Source organism: Lepidochelys olivacea (assembly GCF_965140295.1).
Source record: "Lepidochelys olivacea isolate rLepOli2 genome assembly, chromosome: 1".
Lineage (NCBI taxonomy): Eukaryota > Metazoa > Chordata > Testudines > Cheloniidae > Lepidochelys > Lepidochelys olivacea.
In genome coordinates this window covers 160,230,312-160,250,083 of record NC_140411.1, presented here as the reverse complement: position 1 = coordinate 160,250,083, position 19,772 = coordinate 160,230,312, and positions in this window count along the sequence as shown.

The following is a 19,772-nucleotide window of genomic DNA, read 5'->3' as shown; positions in this document are numbered from 1 at the left end:
CTGCTTTGTTTCTCTATTTTTGGTGCTTGTGTGTTAGGGTTTTGGAGTCTGAGAAATAAAGTAGTGTAACACTGCTATATTCCAGAAAGAGTATTTTATGTTTTTTATCTAACTTCTCTGTGTGAACGCCATAACAAACAAAAGACTGTAACAAAGGATTGGCAGATCTTGTTGATGCCCTGTGGACCCAAGTGGGGTAGATGGACTTGCACTTTATTTAATCCTCTTAGATCCAAAAGGGTGGTGTTGAGCAATTACTTCTGTGCCCTGAGGGTCAGTCAAACATGACTTTGGAGTTTCTGTCCCATCAGAAGGAGCCTGCTAGAAGATATAGTGAGATTACATAGTGTACTCTCTACACTTTCCACATCCAAATGAGGTAGGGCCTTGGATGAGAGGGAGTTGGTCAAAGCTCTATCGAGAAAAAATTGGGATGATACTTCTAGAAAGGGTGAAGAATGTAGCAAGGGTGCAAACACTGGCATTTGCTCCTTTGTATTGGGGGGGGCTTCTCCCCCCTTTGTTAAGGAAGTTCACAGCTAGCGCTTGTAATATGCTTTGAACATGAAAAGTGTGGTAGAATTGCTAAATTTTATTTTAATATAACTTTTTATTAAAGTCTTTCCAACAACTGAAATACAAAACTTGTTGGTAGTAAACATACTTCCAAAGATTGTGAATGCATATGTAGACTTTGGACTTGAACTTCTATTTTTTCTTTTTTATTGCATGTGCTTCATTGTGGTTACACAGAGCTAAAAACAAGCAAGTGAAAAATAAAGTGAGAGGAAAAAAATGTATTGAACAGCATAAAACCCAAACCCAAATAACTGCTATCTTTCATGACACGCTGGTATCTAACCATCACTATGGATATTTTCATGCTCCTTGATTCCTGCATAGTGTCAGTGAAAAGATGAGCCTTTTTCCATCTCCATTTGGCTAGACACACGTGGACATTTTGTTCATATGGGTCTTGCCGTATTTATACAGTCCTTGGCCTTCCAACTGGATTTCTGCAGAAAACACTAATTTGTTACTACATTTAAATACCACTCAGAAGCTTCCACTAAAGCAGAATTTTGGAGACAGGAAGAAGAGATTTAAAAGTAGGGGATTTCAATTTGGTTCTAAACCAGTGTTCATGGAAGGGAAGGGATCTGACCTAGACAACTAGGAGAGTCCTGTACACCTTACAATCCTCAAGGGGAGTGGGAACGACCTGATTTGTAGATCTCTCTCTCAAACCGTTTTTAACCCTATCAACTCTTGCAATTTTTTACCATTTGCCATTAATAAATGAGAGTTATGAAAATGTTTGAAGGTCATAGAACTGATTTCTATAAGCATTTGGTTCCACTATCAGTAATACTTGTCAATGAATTGAACAATGCAGGGTACTTTTTGCCTTAAGAGTTCCTGACTGTGAAAGGAAAATTGAATAAATTTTAACTTTTTTCTTTACAGATAAGAAAAAACTTGCCACCTGAGATGCAAAGGTTACTAGACGAAGGAAAAATGCATATAGTAATCAACAATCTTAGGAATGGCAGTATACTTGTGGACTTTATGATTGTTTTGGATGTAGAAGAAAATGTAACAAAAACAGAGCTCACAGATGCTTTTACAGAGGCCTTTAACAACAGTACAGAATTTCTAACGGACCACAACACTACGCTTATAGAAGGTATAGCCTAATGCTCATATGAACTGTTTTCTTTATATTTAGCGATTACAGTGTTTATCACTGATAGTGACTTTATGTGAAAACAACTGTACTGGCAGTGAACTGTGTCATTTAATGGCACTCAGCTTTCATCTTTTCCATGATGAGTTAAAAAGTTGTTCTTTTTATGTTTGTTCAACTTCATTATAGAAACGAATAGTTGTGAGACAGGATTAAATGACTGTTCTGAACATGCCATATGCAACGTTAGCGGGCCAACTTATTCCTGTCAGTGTCAGGCTGGATTCACAGACTTCAGTCCCAGTGTACCAGGGAGAGATTGCCAAGGTAAGATTAATTTAAATTCATTTAGATGGTCATTTTTGAAAACTTTGTATTTGACTCTTTAAAATAAATTCTTAAAAATAAATTCATAAATGAGTTATTTAAGCAAATAAGAAAAAAAATAACTAGAATAAAACGTGGTGGAATCTTAACCGATGATGATGATGATGATTTTATTATCTTATGTCAGGAGGCCCCAACCAATAGTGGAGTTCCACTTTGATAGTCTCTGTAAAAATACATAATAAGGGAGAAATGTTCACTGCCCTGAAGGACATACACTCTAAGGCCTTGCCTTTCATACACTTCCCCGTGTGGTGAACTGAAGCACAGTGTTGTCCAGCTAAAACAGAGTACAATGGAATGAGTCATTGGTTTACTAAGTGTCTGCAGGACTGGGGATTAAATGAATAAGACAGATAAAGGGTAGGAGAAAGGAAGTATCATTATCTCCATTTCACAAATGGGGAAAGAAAGCAAAGAGAGATGAAGTAATGATGCACATGAAGTTTGTAGAAGCGCCAGTTTTGACCCCCCTTTCCCAAATGCCTGTACAGCATTTTAACACAACACTCTTCTTTTCCTCAAGAGAAATGCCTTAATGAAAATTCACAGTCTGGCCCAGATATACTTTAGAAATATGTGGGTCCTTTAAAAGGAAAGAAAGATTAATCAAATTTAAAAGACAGGGACTTGGCTTCAAATTGGCTGCATAAAGAATTATATATAAGAGTAAAATTATGTAGGATTGGACCCACAGTCATATCACAATGGTAACTGAAGAGTGATTCCTGTTTACAACACAAGGACTACATTTTGGGTATATAAACTCTGAGGTTGAACCCTTTGTTTAGTACATAATTAATAGTAAACAGTTCTCAAGTTATTATATTGACTTAAAATATATAAAAGGTATTTGCCCTTCCAGCAGCTTCACAACTCTATTTTCTTTTCTTCTCTTACATCTACATTTTGGAATTCTTCTGTTTCACCTTTATCTTGATAAATAATAGTTGTGAGCCAATCAGAGTGCAGAGATTTACATTCTGTACAGTTGCTGAGAAATAACTGCATGATGACCCTGCAAGTTAGATACACAGAACCAACCAGAGTACTGGGCAGTACACAACTGGGGAAAAACTGTGGATCAGACTGAGCTATTAGTCCCAGCCCTGCGTAAGATGTAATGCATAACTGTGGCCCCAGGAAAAGCCCTGGAAAGGAATTGTGGCTCAGAGCTTCATAATTCCTGCCCTGATTTCATCTTGCTACAGGGAAAATTCAGTTACTACAGCCCTTGAAATGGTGAGCTTACTTCCCCAGGGCAGCTCGCCATGTACTCTCAACAGTAAGCAGGGCTGGTGAAGCCAAAACTCTGTCTATTCCCTGCCTGCTTGCTTGGTGGGGCAACGATCCAGAAAGCAGAGGCTGCACTCTGCATGAGACCCAGACCCAAGATCCAGGGAGGCTGTGCAAAGGGGTATGTGGCCCTTACTCCTTCTTACTCCCCTGCTTAGCTGAGTAAGACCAGGGAACAATCTAGCCCTGCATGACTGTGCTTGAGTAGATGGACGACATCTTTGACTGGCAGAAGCAATTCCATTTCAGTATGATTTAAAAATGATGTTCTCCATCTCTAATTTTAATGTTGCCATATTTTTTCTATAATAGAATTATCTGGGACAACTGCACCATCAAGACAGCCATCTACATCAAAGCCATCTGTTGAAAGCATTAGCCCCACACAAGAATCTGAAACTGCACCTGCAACTTCTATAAACACGACAGTACCATTACCAATGCTGAGTCCACAATCTACATCACTCATATATCCAACCACAGTAAATGTAACAAATGTAATTACATCCTTAATAACTACTGCCCTTCACCCTACAATTGTAGTCACAACAACAAATACTGTGAGTAAAGTGCCCATAAGTAATATAACACTTACCAGTCCTACTGGCAATACTATAATTACAAACACAGCAATAGGTAACAGTACTCCCACAGACAAAACAACGCCAATATATAGAGACACAAGAGCAACTACTGAGACAAATTTTTCAACATCTGCCACCACTGAAACACGTGTAACTTTGCCTGTAAATTCATCAGTACCTACAAAATCCACGTATACATATTCTGTAAATAATACAGCCCTGGAAACTACCCGCTTAGGAACAATTGCTACGGAGTCCACTACAGCTCCTGTGTCTAATGCAGTGCTAACAAATGGCACTTCTAGGCCTTCTCCTACTACGGACACTAATGATACATCTACAGCCCCTTCCACAAGTACTATTCTGGATGCAACAAAAACACCTTCTCCTCTTTCCAGCTCACAAAAATCCTTATCGTCTACAGCTTCTTCCACAGAGAGAATTTTTACAGAGTCATCAAATACCTCATCTATTGATACTTCCAGAGCAACTCTGACTACCCCCTTAGGAACAATTGCGACACAGTCCACTGCAGCTATGATGTCTAATGCAGTGCGAACAAATGGCACTTCTAGGCCTTCTGCTACTACGGACACTAATGATACATCTACAGCCCCTTCCACAATTACTAGTGTGGACACCACAAAAACACCTTCTCCTGTTTCTACCACAGAAAAATCCTTATCATCTACAGCTTCTTCCACAGTGAGATTGACTACAGGTTCATCAGATACATCATCTACAGATACGTCCAGCATAACAATGATTCCGCAACCCAGAACTACTTCTGCGAGTTCAACCACAAAAATGCTGACAACATTTTCTACAATCCCTGTGACACCTCCATATAGGTCTACGATTGTTACATCTCCAGAGACTTTCAGCAGGACAATAAGATCTACAGCTATAGTTACAGGATCTACAACGAATCCTATTTTAACTACCACATCAGAAGCTTGCAGTGAGTTAATTAATATTGCACTGTAAGAGAAAAAGTAATTGTGATATAAGCTATGAAAATATAATTCTGTGTTTACTAGCTACTTTAACTGGGAAGTAACATCTCTAGTAAAATGTGGCTCCGGAAAGAATGATCCAGAAATCCTATAAAAGCTATATTGATCTGAATTCTGTTTAAGGCTCCAATGCATGATTAGATCTGTGAGGGGAGTCCCTCCCTGAACCTATGCAGAGCCACAGTGAATTCAGAAGGGCTTGACATGGACAAAAATGTCTGTCTTCCCAGATAAAGCTGCATGTTAGGAGCTGTGATTGTTGTTATAATGCATAATTGTGCAATGTCCATGACCATAATCTGTATACACATTAGCATGATAGAAATCACTCTTAGCTTTTTGGGTTCTTGACTGCTTAACCCCCCCCCCCCCAAAAAAAACACCCGCCATGATTATGAGATCCAAGTCTGTTTTAGGGCCGTCTTTCTGCTTCTGATTATGGTTATCAGCGAAGCAATCTTTAATTTGTGGTGAGAGATTAAAAAAGGAGAATGCAACTTTCTTTTGGATATATCAGATAATGCAAGTTAATATTTTAGAATGTAATTTACAATTTTAGAGGAAATAGTTACATTCCAGCTTTGAGCGAGACAAAATGCTTAGGGCTGGATTCTACACTCAGGGGCACAGAGCTGTGGTTTGATTCAATGGGAGACGTTCATGTGCATCTTTGGCCCTTAACACTAGCCTAAAAAATCCCCAAAGTATTAAATTGTCCTTAACATAAGAGATCATTTAATGATAATGTTTAATTTTTCAGAAGTTTTTATTTTTAGCATCACAGAAAGCAAGTAAACGTGTTACTTACAGAAAATTTATTTTTTGTTTGTAGCTCCAGTTGATTTTTCCATACAACTTGAGCAAGTCACCAGTGAAAAGATACAATTCAATTGGAAACCTCAAGGTGGTGGAAGAGGCAGAACTTATACAGCTTCTCTGTTGGGAGAGAACACAGTGGTGAATAAAAATACTGGAGATAAGACAAGCATAACATTTGAAGATCTGCTTCCTGGTCATGAATACACAATATCTGTGGAGGATTCCACCTGTGATAAGAAGATCAATATTTCAATGATGGTTCGGACAGGTATTTCCTTGATAATCTAATAACTTTTTATTAACTCATAAGGTATCTATTTTTAGATAGCTCATAAGATAAGATACCTTATTTACAGGAATCTGCTCCTGTAAGCTTTACTCATGTGAGTAGTCCTTATTTATGTGACTCATCCCATTGCCTTCAAGAAGACTACTTGCTTAAGCAGAAGATTGCATGGCCAGGCTCTTATTCTGTATAATTTTGCAGCCATGGCACTTAGAGAAGGTAAAGAAATCTGTACAATAAATCACAGTGAGTGAGTATTTAAGTTACAAATTTAACACTCAAAAGTAAGGTCATGCCAAAGTTAATGTTGCCTGGGCCACCTTAACTGTGCCCCTATGTTGTTGTTACTGTTAATTATTATTAATTATTATTATAGTGCATAGGCATAATGACACAGTTTTAATTATAGGGTTACACACTATTTCTAAAAAATACATGTATGATAAAAAGAATTCTACGACCTCAGACACATGCGTAGCATCTTGTAACAGTTTTTCCTATTTGTATATTTATATTCTGTTCATCATCATAATGCTCTTGTGTATCGTTATTGCACGAAGATTTTTCATATGAATTACAGTGCATCTTTCCTTATGTGTAATTCCCAGAATGAGGCAAGTAACTGTGGATCTGACTCTTTGAGCTTGTCTACATAGGATAGTAGTAAGCAGCAAGCCAGGGTGTGAATCTGCAACACACCAGATTGCTGCAGTGTAACATCTCATGTGGGCACTGCTATTGCATGCTAACTGTCCCATAATGTGCTTTGAGGTACTGCTGTTTGAAATGAAAGTACATCAAAGTTCACTACAGAACTTTTAGTGTACTGCTGTAGCGGTGTCCATGTGGGACGTTGCTGCTCGGCAAGCTACTGCACTGTAGATTCACACCGTGGCTTGCTGCACGCTAATGTCGCATGCAGACAAGCCCTTATAGGTGCCAAGAACCTACTGACTTCACATGAAATCGCAGGTGCATGGTACTTCTGAAAATCGGGTCCTGCAAGGCTGACTTAGCTGCACAAGCCTGTATAGAACAACATGTCTCTCTCTCTCTCATAAGGAAATAGCAAATTGGGGTTTTGAATGAATGAAAATATTGTAGTGTAATTTCAGTAATGTTCATAAATTCCTGGGGCCTGATTCTCCTCTCACTTATTCCAGTTTTACACCAGTGCAGTTCTATTGCTTTTGAAGGATTACTCTCAATTTACAATGATGTGCTGGAGAGGAGATTCAGACTCCTCAGATATAAATATACTGCCTTTGCATCTTTTAATTTATGGCTGATGATGCTCTAGTTTGGGTTTAGAGACTCAATATCAAAAAGGACATCAAATAACAGGACAAAATATACATTGGTTACATTCTCTGACTTTGCATAGAAGCACTGCTCCTTTGTTTAAATGCGATGATGGGCCCAGACCTGTATGCCTTCTACAAATGGAACCACCCACTCTTCTCAGTAGAGTTCCACATGGAGAAGGATACAGGAATCAGACCCAAGGCTTTTGCACAGTCCAATTCTAATATTGTCTGACTGAAGAAGTTGTCTCAATCCAGCTAAATTTTAAAAATTAAAATTGGCTGGATAAGTAATGACTTTTATAAACCCTTTGTGCCTTCCAAAGTGTCCCAGAGGATAGGTTGATCGTGGCAGTCCAGTATTATTTTTTGCTCGGCCTAGTAAACCCAGTGCATCAATGTCATTAGCTTAATCCTTCAGTGATATGTTTAATGCTTCTATTTCTTTACAGCATCCAAAAACTTCAAAGGACAAACCAGGCTGATAGATCAAGTGTTCAGATCTGAATACAGAAACAAATCAAGTGCAGCATTTAAAGACTTTGAAAAGAAATTCATTGCTGAGGTACCATTCATTGCTTCAAAATATCTATGGCCTTTATCATTCCCTACACTGCTTACTACTGCCTACAGCAGTGTTTCTCAAAGCCGGTCTGCTGCTTGTTCAGGGAAAGCCCCTGGTGGGCCAGGCCGGTTTGTTTATCTGCTGTGTCCGCAGGTTTCCTGAAGAAGCGGCGGACTGGCTTTGAGACCCACTGGCCTAGAGGACAGGTAACTGTGAGTTTGCACTCAGTTTGTCACATTCTTCTTGAGGGAGATCAGGGGAATTTTCTGCCTTACGTTGGTGAAGTAGCAGAGGGTTAGGCCTCCCAAACCAGCAGATCTCCTAAGAGCCACTTAAAACTCTGGGATCTTGGAAGGCCAGGGCCATCTGGGCAGAGGCCCCACCATGTCTTCCCACTAGCTTCCATCTAAGTCTGGTCCCTTGGTAACATAGCTTCTACAAGAACCATGCTACTAAGAGCTTCCCTGTTGGCTGCTGTGCCTGGAACCCCACTCAGAGATGGGTTGCATGAGGTGGAAAGAGAAAGCATGTAAATTAATTCTGATGGAGTCAGCAGTAATGGGAGGTGTGATGTGTTGTTATCCCTGGGGTGTAGTCTGGGAGGCCTGGGAACCACTGTGCCACTCTAACCACCCAGCTGGGCTGGCGCTGCTCACACTGCTGTGTTGGAGATACATCCAGCCTCACCAGCGCCTGTTATCACCCAGCATGACAACCACACACACAAACTGGGCTACCTGAGTGCTGTGCTTAAGCCACTCAAAAACAGACAGCCAGTTTCCCAGCTCCCGAGACCCGCACCCTCCACTAGAGTATAAACCCAGAATTATACCATTTTACACTGGACAGGGATCTGTACAAGGTAAGCTTGTTAATAAAGTTTGCCTTCCCCTCAATATGGGAAGGATATGCAACAAGCCTATGTTAACCAAGCTGAGATTTTTCCCCAGACACTTCACTCAAAGGCATACTGGTTTAGATAAAGCAAAAACAAATTTATTAACTACAAAGGATAGATTAAGTGATTATATGTGATAGCAAACAGATCAAATGAGATTACCTCCTAGCAAATAAACAAAATGCAAACTAACCCTAACATACTAGATAGATTGGATATGAATTTGCAATTTCTCACCCTGGCTGATGATACAAGCAGTCCACCAGGTTTACGTACACAGACTAGAAATCCTTTTAGCCTGGGACCAGCACTTCCCCCAGTTCAGTCTTTGGAGTTCTCTTGTGTGGGGAGTGAGACCCCTAGATGATGCCATACCCCCACCTTATCTAGCTTTAACATATGGCGAGAACCCTTTGTTCCAAGCCGGGTTCCCAGCCCAGTTTCTGAAAAAATACAGGTACCCAAAATGGAGTCCAGTATCATGTGGTCTGGTCACATGCCCTTGCTGAGTCATAGCAGCCACTACTTACTGGCTGGCTGAAATGTTTACAGGAAGGTTAAACTCTGCTGTAGCCCATTGTCTTTGCTGATGGGCCATCAACACTGTCTAGCTTCTTCATTGTTGTACCTGAAAAGCTAGCTATGGATGTTACTCAGAGTAAGCACATTTGAAATACAGATACATAGTCAACAGAAATTACACTGCAACGGACCTACACCTAAAGCATCATGGCTAATGTGGCCCCACTGTATGCAGTGGAGATGTCCTATTAGTTCAATTAACAATGGTTCCATTCACTTGTGTAGATAAGACTAAAATGGGAATCACATGGTAAAATGCTGCTTTTTCTGTTCCTCTTCCCCTTTTCCCCAGGATAGGGAATTTTGTTTTGTTTTTAGAGTTTAAACAACACCACAGGTAAATGTATAAGGAATGTTTTACATTATTTGGTTTATTTTCTTCCTTTACAGGCAGTCCATCAAACAGTTACATTTACAACCGAAAGGCCTATAAAATGGTTTGGGAAACAGAGAACTGTTTCCTAAATGCAGGTTATCTCTTTATCGGTGACTCTTATGAAAGGGCTGCAGGAAAAGTTGGTTTATAAATTTTTGAATGCGAAAGAAAATCAGATCAATTGTTACTTTTCATTTTGCAGATAAGGAAAAAATTGACAGGCGAGTTCAAAAACTTATTTGACACAGGGAAAATGCATATAGTAATTGACAGTCTTATCAATGGCAGCGTGACTGTGCTCTTCAACATGGTGATGCCTGTGGAACAAAACTTAACACAAACAATGGTCTCCGACGCTTTAATAAAAGCCTTGAATGAAAGCGCCTTGGGGCAAGTGGACTTCAAAAGCACTTTTATAGCAGGTATGGCCCAGTGCTCAGAGGAATGTTCGTGTTACACTTTGTGATTACAGTGTTTACCAATGATGGTGACTTATCTGTAAAAACTATTGTAGGGGGATTTCTGGATTTAGGGCTGTGACAGGGTTGGGACACACCACTGCAGCACCTCCCGCTGACACGTCTGGGAATTAGCTCTGACCTCTGTGGGGCACCCTCTGCTAGCGGTGTCCCGCCGTCGTCTGCTCCCCTGCTGGCATCCGGGCCAGCATTGTTCCCTGCTTTGTGACATCTGCTTCTGGTCACTGTCCTCCGACAGTGCCCCTTAGTCTGTCCTCACGGGGGTGGTGGCAGGGGTTAACAGCAGTCTTTCCAGTTCTCTCCTGCTGCAGTGGCCAACTACAACCCACAAAGGTCTAGCCCCTCTGCTCAAGGGCCGGCGGCAGTCTATCACAGCCACTCTTCCACGGCCAGGTGCTTTACAAGGGAGAAAGGGGGGACCCAGGCCTGCCCACTACTCTGGGTCCCGACCCAGGGACTCTCTAGTGGCAGCCTCTCTGCCCTCCTTCTCTCCCCTCATCTATCCGTCCTCCCTGGGCCACTTCCCCTCTGACCCCTTGCACCCTCTAGGCCCTTCTGGTCAGGGCCCACAGTCTGACAGGTATAGGGTTGGAGATCTCCGCCGAGCCGAGCCGAGCCGAGCCGAGCCGAGCCGTGCGTGCGTGCGTGCGTGCGTGCGTGCGTGCGTGCGTGCGTGCGTGCGTGCGTGTTTCCTTAGCTCAGGAGACAGACCTTCCCCTCTGAAGATCTGGGAGCAAATCACTGCTTCTCTCCTGGGCAGCCTCTATATAGGGCCTAGCCTGGCCCTGATTGGCTGCCCTTGGCTCGGCACTGATTGGCTCCCCGATAGGCCCTCTCTGATTGGCTGCAATTCTGCACAGCCGCTCTGGGCTGTTTTAGCCCAATCTTTCCTGGGCGGTGGGGCACCAACCCACCACAAGGGCCCAGTACACAAAGGGAGTTATTCCTTATTTCAGATGTTCAAGAACCCACAAGAAAATATAGACCCAATCCAACAGCCACTGATCTCAGTGGAAAGGCCCCTGTTGATGCAGTGGGCCTGGGATCGAGTGCTAGGGGCAGAGCAGAGAGGACACTGCACCTTTTCCAAGGATTCAGTGGGATGATGAGCCTTTCGCAAAGCCCCCATAAAGGAATCTTAAAAGCACAATAGAGCTTTTAGCCAACTCGCCATGGAAGTGCTAGTACTACACATTTGGCTAAAACCACAAACACTGATCTGAGAACATAACCAATGCCGCTTTTAAACAACACTAACATTAACAATACATTGCTCATCCGCTTAAAGCTCAGTAACAAACTGTTTCTCTGTTTGGTCACAGATTAATAAAAATATTTCCAAATTGTATGAATTTTCCCATTGCTGGGAGCATCATTCCCTTCACTTCCCTGACAGACAAAATTAACAGCTGGACTACTTTTACAAAGTAAAAGTGAATATACTTTAAAGTAGTTCTTACTTCTGATTTTTGGAAGATTTGCTTCTTGCCATATTGCTAAGCTCTCTGGCTGCAGTACATACCTAAATGATGTTATTCTCAGAAGTTTTTTAATTGCTTCATGTCGGAGCAAGTCTGCATCAGTCAGAGGACTGAGAATGGTGGAAGCACAGTGCCTCTGAATGCCACATTTCTGAATTTCCTACATTTCCAAGAGGCATTAAGGGAATTTCCAAGTCAAGGCAGAGCTAGAAATCTAACTGTCCAGGCTGAGCCACACCCTTGTCTTTCAAGTACGATTAATGATGTCTGAATGACCAGTAATTGTACCTTTCACTGTTTTTGTTCATGTTGTGCACTCTTGCCCCAATTATCCCATATGGCAAAGGAGCACTTGATGCAAGATGGAGATTGGGGTGTGGGGGAAGGCAAAGGTCTCCCAAGCTTTCTTGTGGGGCAGATCTATCTTTACTACATTATCTGTGCCTTAGGAGTTAAACTGGTCAGTGTTTCGGTAATTTTACTTGGTTATTCTTGCTAAAGCAGTGACTAAAGAATCAATGCTGCAACTGCTTATGCTTGTATTGACTCTATCCACATAAGTAATCCCATGGAATTATGGCCCAAAATGCCGAAATTGGGCACCTAAAATTGTGCACCCAAATCCAGATTAAGGGCTTGATGCTGGAAACAGGTTCTGTAATGTGTCATGTTTTCTTTCCTGAACAGTCTTATTGCACTCAGTGCACTACACTAGGGTGTACAATTTGTAAACATGCAGCAGTAAGTGTTTGCAGGACTGGGCCCTATGGCACCTAAATAAGGTGGCCTGATGTTTGGAATATTGGGCACCCACAGCTCCCATTCTCCCACATCACCCATTGCTAGGCACCTCTGAAATTCAGTCCACTTTTATTTAGGTGCCTATATATGGATTTAGGAACCAAAGTTTGAACATTTTTGCCTACTACCTTCCTGAGTTATTCTCTAGGAAATGGCAGGAAAATGCAAGTTACAGACAGTATCTTAAAGTAACTGGCTGCCTTAAAAGCAAACAAACAAAGAAAACAAAGTGCAACCAATCTTCTGTTTTTTCAGAACTAAAAAACAAACATGACATGAAAATAATACCACAGCATGTGTGCCATCTCTTCAGTTGGAAATACTCCTGTATGATATTAGCTTTAATAATAGAAAGTTGGTTGCCATTAGCGTTAGCACTAGAGCGGGTCAAAATTTTTCTGATGGAACAGTTTTTCATCAGGAAAAGCTGCTTCAGCAAAATTGAAATGTTTCATGGGACTGTATCAACTTCATTGAAATTTCTGATGAAAAATTAACAAAATGTTTAATTTTGGTAAGGACAAAGCCTTTGTTTTGACCTAATTGTTTTGTCTAATATAACATGATATAATCTGTGAAAACAATAAAGTGAAAACAAAGAGCTTTCATCTTATTTAAATGAAATATATTGACAAGGTTGCATTGATGCTTCTGAAATTATTTATTTTTGAAATTTCATTTCACATGAAATGTCAACTTTTCATTTTTGAGTTGGGATGAAAGAAAATATTGAAATATCACAATTTTCTGTGAATGGCATTTCTGAGTTTTGGTCAGCACTAATATTTTCATTTTTTCCAAGCGGGGCTTAATAGGGTAAATATTTACTTTATTACAGCAAGAAACAGCTGCGAAGCAGGATTCAATGACTGTTCTCAACATGCCTTATGCACCCCTGATGAGGCAATTTATTCCTGTAAGTGTAAGCCTGGATTCAGTGACCACAGCCCCGCTGTACCAGGGAGAGTATGCCAAGGTAAGAAGGAAAGGCTACGAAACTATTTTGGAGATGTGCACTGATAGGCATCTGATCTTGATTAGGCCAGTGTAAGTTTATATGTAAAAACAAACTGGTTACATTTAAATCTTTATTAACTGAAGTTATTTGCTTAAATCTTCCATACAGTGATTTTTCAAGTGTGAAAAATTAATTTTCAGTCTCATGTGTATTACTGTGTCCATCTGCCTTTATACAGTAGAAGGGGGAAAATGTTATCTCAGTCTATAAACATGACCTTTCTCTTAACTTATAGACATAAATGAATGTGCTACTAACACGTCATCATGTTCACGCTTGGCCACATGCAACAACACTGTAGGAAGTTATGAATGTAACTGTAATCCAGGAATAAAAGATGGGAATCCAACAAATCCTGGAAGACAATGTACAGGTAAATAAATATTGGCTTACTTGTGCTGAGGAAAATGTTATTTTGCAATATGTTGCTGAGAAACCTCAAATAAATTCTCCCAGGCCACACTTATTTCACGAAAAACGTTGTCTTGTACATGTCTCTACACATAAAAGCTTCAAACTAAATGGTCTACCTGGAGATCCGTACTGTGGAATTCTCAAAGCTATTATTATGTATGATAGGGGGCACAGGATGTGGAGCTGAACGTTGTCTCCACACTGAGGGGCAGATCATGTCCCACAGATCTGTGCACTGACAGGGTCCTCCCCTCCCACATCTTTTTCCTCCCATGTACAAGTGGTGGTCTCACACACATCCATGGCACCTTCTCCAGTCTACCTAGGATCCCGTTGTGGGTTCTGTGTAAGGCTGGGATCTCCACTTGGTGAAGACTAGGTGGACTTCGGGAGGGGACTGGGCAGCTCTGCACTGAGTGGGAATGGATGAAGAGAGACATATATTGGCCCTCACTCTGGCCCCCAGAGTCCAAAGAAAAGTCCTGGCACTGTAATAACTTTTCTGCAGAACCCCCTTTGTAGCAAGAAACCCCCTTTAATGAGATATGGGTAGGTTGCTGGGGACTGCTGCTAGTTGCAGAAGCCCTGGCAGCACTGCTCCATTGGAACGTCAGTTCCCTGGGCCAGCAGGGCCTCCATGTGGCTAGCCCTGACTTCCCACTGATTGAATTCCATGAGCTCTGCAGGGCCTAAGATCAGGACTCACAGTTCACCTCATTGCCCAGTGGAAAAATGTGGGTGGAACTTTGTGGGGAGACCTTGTGAAGCTTACCTCCCCTATTAGCTCTCTTGTGTGGGTTTTACCATGAGATGGAGAGATCCAGCCCTCGGTGATCCAGCTGCATCTTTTCATGCACCAGAAAGATTGGTCTCCCATTCCACATGTTCTCTGGTGTTTGAGACATGATACTCTCAAGAAATAGCATGAGAGCATCCACTGCTTTCCCCATGGGAATTACTCCATGCCGGCTACTACAGGCTGGGCTGAGGATTTTGTTTGTCAGCCCTGTCCTTTTTGTATGAAACACAGAACCTTTTTATACAGGCTTTCTTCTATACCTAGGGTGATCACACCTAAAAATGTGCTAGCTGCTTTACAGACATATAATTCCATTGGAAATTCCCATCATCTCTCCCGCTGGGTGGAATTCACACCTGGGCAAAGGTTTATATATACCACAACAGCCCACAACAAGGCTTCTATATACCATTTCTGTCCTACTTAAAGCCTCAGAATGTTTATGTGTTATATACATCTTAGAATGGCCCTTTACCCAGGGGTGGATTTTCTTTCTGTATCTAAGTGTATCACTTAACTTGGTTTTGCTCTTTATTTTACAGACCCTGTTCTCTGCTTCAGCAGCCCTAAGCTTTGCTCAACACAAAATAATGACTGTCTTGACTCCAAAAATCGGATATGTTCAAGTAAGTTTTTAAGCATTCCTGATTGACTTCAGATTGCTGGGTAACATCCCACATGGGAGCAAGTGTTTTTGGTATACAGTTTATGCTCTACTTTGGTATGTGAGTTCAACTAGCACCTGAAGTTCACATTTCTTTGGCTTATAGTTGTGAATGCTCCCTCCACCAAAGCTTCACTTTCAGCCTCAGTCTTTATTTTTAAATAAGACTATTGCTTCTAAAGTGTCGTCTTCTTTGCTAGGGATCATCCATTTACTTCCTGGGAGTTGAGGGTATTCAGCACCTAGCATGGAGTGCATCTTGAAGGATCCAGAACTATCAGCCTGATCTTGCTCCCGCTAAAATCAAAGGAAGTGTTGCCATTGAATTTGGTGGGAGCACTGTAAATGGTCACAGAAGATAGGAAGGGATGATAAGCAAACGGCAGCCACTGTGATGTGAGACAAGTTTTGGGAGGGATGAGGATTATACTAGGAAAGGATCATGAGATAATCTAGTCTATGAAAAGACTTGATGAGTTCCTTTGTTTTTATTTAATTAATTTACTTTTAAAATAAAATTAATATAATAAATTAATAACATGAGGTAGGAAAGTCTAACAAGAAGACACAAGTGATGGATTGAAGGTCAGGGATTCTTTGAATCGATTACCTTTTTTTCCTCCCACAGGTAAACAAGCTTTTGCTTGTGAAATTTTATTCAAAAACTTGGTGTTTGGTCCTGAACTTTATAACTCTGAAAATCAAAGGTATCAGAATTTGTCCCAAAGCATCACAACAGACGTAAGTCATGATATGCCAAAGGCACTTTCTAATGGATTCTCATTTTGTAAATTGTCCTCCTTTGTCATCTGGAAATGCACTAATAATATTGTTATGAGCCCCGGAGTAATTCGCAGAGGTTGGTATATCACTGAAAATTTTGATGTGATTAAGCAGAAGAAAATTACCCTTCCTTGTACAGTGAAAGCAATACACAAAGCATGTGCCTAAAAAGAATCATCAGGGAAGAGAAGGAGCTTTTTGCTGCCTGCTCAGTTCTCAGATGTACCACATTTAATAAAGGGAACTTTAAAAAGTTTTAAATAAAAGGAGGGGGATTCCTCATCCCTCTTGTTTTCTTTCATTCCTGTTAGATAAATGTCTGTAGGAGTAGCTACTATAGTGTTCTCAAGTCATGCTGCAAAAATATTTGTAAGATGTAGGGCTTTGACTAATTCTGGTAGAATACTGTAACTCATGGCCAATGCCTTACGCTGGCAGCTGAGACACTGGAGGGAGAATGGTGGAATACAGATGGGAGGATGGGAGTTCAGAAACATTACATAACATAGAACAGCCTAGCAAAATTTTCATGAAAAAGGTATCAGGCAGGTAAAAAAATCTACTCTACCTCGCCATGATGATAATGTAAAGAACTAATGATAATTTATTCCCCTGTCAAAAAGACTTACATGCCTGAGCCAGCTGGAAGAGTGAAAATATTGCAAGGTTGGGATAGACTGTCATTGATTTGAATAATAAAGAAAAGAATTCTTAGTGTGTCTTTTGTAGCTTTCACTCAAGAATTTCCAAGTATTTTACAAGTAGTAACCAATTCCTTCTTACCACATCAGCTGAACGTTAATACAGTGTTGTTATTAGCATCCCCATTTTATAGAGGGGTAAATTGACTTTTTAAAGGGCATGACCCGAAGTTCACTAAAGACAGTGGGAGTCTTTCTACCGATTTCAATGAACTTTGGATCAGGCCTTGTATGACTTGCTCAAGGCAATAGCGATTATTATCATTATTATTATTAGACAGTGGCAGAGCTGGGGAAAGAACCTCCTCTGAAGTCACAAAATGTTTTCTATTTCTGCGGACAATTTTATCAAAAATATGAAATATTTTGGGTTGGAAATGCTGTCATGATGCCTCATGGGAAGTATCGTCAAGTTCCCCATGTTCCCATTCTCCTCTATAGGCTGGGTTCTTTGGTTGGACTACATCTCCCATGATGGTCTTGGAGCTGGGAAGAAGATTACTGGAGTCCCTGGCCATGGTGCATCATGGAACATGTAGTCCAGCTGGGGAGGTTGGCCCATAAAAGAGAATGGAGACACGAGGCAACTCCCAGCTGGCACTACAACAGCGTTTCCAAATCCAATTTTTTTGTTATTTAGGCATTTGTTTTTTTGACAAAAAAATCGAAATTCTCCATGGAAAGCAGATACTTTGTGAAATATTTTCTTTAATGAAGAGTTTTGACAGCAATTTTTGACCAGGTCTACCTAGAAGGGAGGGAACTACCAGTACTTTTCTTCTATCCACTAGAAAATACTGAGTCAAATTGCATTTTGATGTACACCAGTGTAAATCTGGAGTCACTCCAATAAAGCCAATGGAGGTTATGCTTGATTTACACTGGAGCGGCTGTGAGAAGAATCTTTCCTCCTGTCTCTCCTTTGCCTAGTCATTCTGAAATGTCTGGCTCTTGATTATGTGATGATGAAACAAAGTGAATAATTGCTTTACAAGTTGTACATGCTATTGTTTAGACTAATAGCACCATCATATCCATTTTAAACGCCTATTTCCAACTTCTACCATTGGATGTGTACACATTGGATGAGCACACTTGCAGTCAAGGTGTACAAGCTAATAAAGTGGAAGAGACCCTAAAAGTAACCTTAGAAATCTTATATGTACTTTGTAAATATAGCAGTAAGGTGCTGCCGGGTTCCAATATATATGTGGTAGAATGTGAAGAAGGATAGTTAGAGCATAAAAATTCCCAACTGATAGTTAACTACAGATTGCTACTCCAAAAATTGAGTTATGATTTCATACTTTAAATCATGCACATCACCAAGAAAACCTTTCTTGAATAAATATTTTGTGCTATAGAAAAAAAATGTATTCAACTATTTTTTATTCTAAAAGGGTGATGTGTACAAAACATAAATTTACTGGTGTATGTGTACAGTTGCTCTGCCTCTGACATTTTGGAACAAATGTTGATTTACATTTTTCCAGGTTGTTAAACAAATGCGAATTAGCCTGCGAGATGACAGCTTTGATATCATCGTGGTTGGATTCAGACCTGGGAGTGTGATTGCCTATTTCGTTTCTCTATTACAAGGACAACAGACCATTGATGAAAATACTCTTCAAGCAAATTTAAGTAAAATAGTAAAGGACGTGTTTGGTAATGAAACTGAAGTAACCATACAATGTAAGTGTTACTAAAACATCTTATTAGTTATGGCATAGGGACCTGAAAGCATCTAATCTCATGCCCTGCACAGAAACTGTTAAAAATAATTATTTCCTTCTACAAGGTGCATATCTTTTATGCTAACTTTTCAAATAACATTCACATCAGCACAGGGGCACAACCAGAATTTTCCTAAGGAAGGGGCCTAGGGAAAGGACCCCTCTTCAGTGGGAGAATGAGGATGGTGGTGTGCAGGGTGCCCCGTAGGCATGGCTCAGCATGAGAGGGCAGAGCCAGTTACAGGCAGGTTTTCAGGACTGCACCAAGGGAAAGAAGTGCTGGGACATGCCAACCTCAGGCCCTGGTGCCAAGGCAGGGCAGTCCTGTGGGCCCCTAGTGCACCTGCTCTCTGTGTAAGGCCCCAGCATCTGGGCTGCATGCCCCCCCGCCACTCCCGTGCTGCTGCTTCAGCCAAGGTGGGGGGCTCAGGGAAGTGCCAGGCCTCCCCTCCCAGCCTGCAGAGCCAGGACTCCAGCAGGGGGCAGGGATGTGGGCGCCCCAGCCTGTTACTTCCTGTGTGGGCCACGGGTCTCTAGTTGTGGGGCTGCCTCACACTGCTGTCTCAAGCATGGCCAGGAGGGGAGGCTGGGGCTAGGGCTCTGCTCAGAGCAGGGTAAGCAGGGGGTGGGCCTGGGCCCCCTACCTCACCCCTCTTCTGTTGCACCTGTTCATCAGCACATTCCCTCTGGAATGTAGATTATTGTTCTATTTTAAACACGTTATACCTCTCCCTAGCCGTGTGAGAGTAGAATATTCTGGGGTGCATTGTTATATTTAAAGATCTATGAGGCAAATCCTGGCTCTCTTTACACGGAAGGAAGGAAATGATATAGATCTCCTTGTTGCAGTGTACGCCAGCACTGCACCAGCCAGGCTGGTGATACAGATGGTTGGCTTTGGGTGGAAGGGAGCATGAAGAGTCTCCGTACTTGGTCCATGATGTGACCCCCTGAGCTGCTTTCTAACCGCTGCGCTCCTTTTCTAGTACTTAAAAATGAAATGCTGCAGTATAAAGCATATAGGTCCCACAACCCTTTCTTAGCCTGGTAAGTACGTACTTACAGGAGTAGTTCACTGGAGTGAACAAAACTACTCACA